Here is a 2,500-nt window from a genome sequence, read left to right as displayed (position 1 = left end):
ATATATATATATATATATATATATATATATATATATATATATATATATATATATGTATGTATGTATATATATGTATGTGTGTGTTTATTTATTTATATACATATATATATATATATATATATATATATATATATATATATATATATATATATATATATATATGTATATAATGTATATGGTCAAGAGAGAGAAGAGGGAGAAGCAAGAAAGACGGTTAGGAATTGCACATCCAAAATGCACGTGCCTGTGACGTCACACAAAACTGACCGCTCTCGACAAAGGACCGAGTTGGTCAACTTTTGCAGGGCCTTTGTGAGGACCGGTCAGCTGGATGCACTTTTTGCTCATCCTCTGAGATCTGTGTCATAACAAGAGACCGTTACAATATAGAGAGTATCTGTAACGTCAGTCAACATAGACCATTCATGACAAAGGACCGAGTTTTTGGTCAATATTTGCAAGGCTTTTTGTATGGAGTGGTTCAACATTATATTTCTTTTTAACCTTTTTACTATAATCTCTTCATGAGCATGCCTATTAATAGGGGCGGTAAAAGTCCACGTACGCTGAGAATATATGTCTGCCTTAGTAGCAAAAATGATGAACAATATGCAAGATCTAATAATCACCTGCATGGCGGAAAACAAATTACAAGGACTGGTGTGCTGAATGACAATGACGCTGCACGATAACAATCTTGTTCACTGCCGAATTTCTTCCGGCAGGGTCTTGCACAGGCCGAGCCTCAACGTGAATGAAGACATTTTTCAAAGAAACTGGGTATGACTTGAACACAAGCAAACCTTTATATATATATATATATATATATATATATATATATATATATATATATATATATATATATATATATATATATACACACACACATTTGTGTGTGTGTGTGTGTGCTCGCGTGTATGTATATGTATGTGCTTATACATATATAAACAGTAAAAACAAAATTAAGAGAAGTGATTATCTTATCCTTTCTTCATGAAAACGACAACCCCCTACGAGTATCACAATTCATTGTTGTCTTAACATGAGGAAAAACAAAATCTGACTGAAGTTTTTACCGACTCATATCTGTAAATTCCACAATATGTACAAAATTCTCATCTAAAACACGGACAAGATTGGGAAAAGAAAAAAGAAAATAGAACCGTTTTCAGTTTTCACGACTGATTCAGTATTATTCAAGACAGAGGGCAAAAGCCACAAAACAGAAAGAGAAACATGTGCTAATTCAGTTTATAACATTCCCATGTGGTCTAGTGGCTAGGATACCTGGCTTTCACCCAGGAGGCCCGGGTTCGATTCCCGGCATGGGAAATTGCTTTAGTCTGTCCCCTCTTGGCTCCATTCCTTAGGCAACTGCCATAAGTGATGGTGAAACTCATGACCTCGATAGCACTATTTTCTTAGCAATTCATCTTCATATTGGTACAGTTGAATATTTTGAGAAAAGACAATTTAATCACGTATTGTAGCATAACAATCAAGGACAGAAATAAATATTTACATCATATATGCACCAATATTTGCTTGAACACCTGTTGATTTTTTTCTTTTTTTTTTTGATCGATATGGTACAATGCATGAATAAATTTTCTTTCCCCAAACTATTCAGCCGTACAAACATGAATGTGCATTATTTAAGAAAATATAATTTATCGAGGCCATGGGTTACACCACCGCCTCTGGCAGCTGCGTTCAGGAGTAGAGCCAAGAGGGTCAGACTCCAAAGCAATTTCCAATGCCGGGAATCGAACCCGGGCCTCCTGGGTGAAAGCCAGGTATCCTAGCCACTAGACCACATGGGAGTGTTTTAAGTTCAAACAAGGCGTATTATTCTACATATTCAATTTGTCGTTTTATTTTTTCCTGTGCTGTGCCTGTCGCCCTCCGTCTTGAAGAATACTGTCATACCAGTGATTACAGAAAACGGGTCTGTTTTATTTTGCCTCTTCCCTATCTTGTCCGTTTTCTAGATGAGAGTTTTATCCATCTTTTGGAATTTACAGATATAAGTCAGTAAAAACCCTCAATCAGATTTTGTTTTTCCTCGTGTTAAAACAGCAGTGATGCATGTACGGTGAAGAAAGGATAAGACAGGATACTGTGAGAACTTGGCGTTTTATTTTATCCTGTGTATATCTACACACAAACACACACACACACACACACACACACACACACTCACACACGCACAGACACACACACACACACACACACACACACATACACACACACACACACACACACACACACACACACACACACACATATATAATATATATATATATATATATATATATATTTATATATCTATATATATGTGTGTCTATACATATATATATATATATATATATATATATATATATATATATATATATATATATATATATATATATATATATATATATATATCAGTTTCCTTGAAATTTGTCTTGGTCCACCTTAAGGCTTTGGCCTGTTCAACACCTGGAGAATTTTTTTT

The 2,500-nt window shown here is 34.6% G+C and overlaps 2 non-coding genes across 2 annotated transcripts; one reads left to right on the top strand and one right to left on the bottom strand.

Moving 5' to 3' along the window:
• The first annotated feature begins 1,260 nt into the window (after window positions 1-1,260).
• On the top strand, window positions 1,261-1,332 carry Trnae-uuc. Its single transcript has one exon. It is a non-coding gene; the product is annotated as a tRNA-Glu (tRNA).
• A 419-nt stretch (window positions 1,333-1,751) lies between these two features.
• Trnae-uuc lies at window positions 1,752-1,823 on the bottom strand. Its single transcript has one exon. It is a non-coding gene; the product is annotated as a tRNA-Glu (tRNA).
• Between the last annotated feature and the right edge of the window lie 677 nt (window positions 1,824-2,500).

This window comes from Penaeus monodon, chromosome 6 (assembly GCF_015228065.2).
Source record: "Penaeus monodon isolate SGIC_2016 chromosome 6, NSTDA_Pmon_1, whole genome shotgun sequence".
Taxonomy (NCBI): domain Eukaryota; kingdom Metazoa; phylum Arthropoda; class Malacostraca; order Decapoda; family Penaeidae; genus Penaeus; species Penaeus monodon.
Note: the sequence above shows the minus strand (reverse complement) of the source record. Positions and strands in the feature narration are given on the sequence as shown.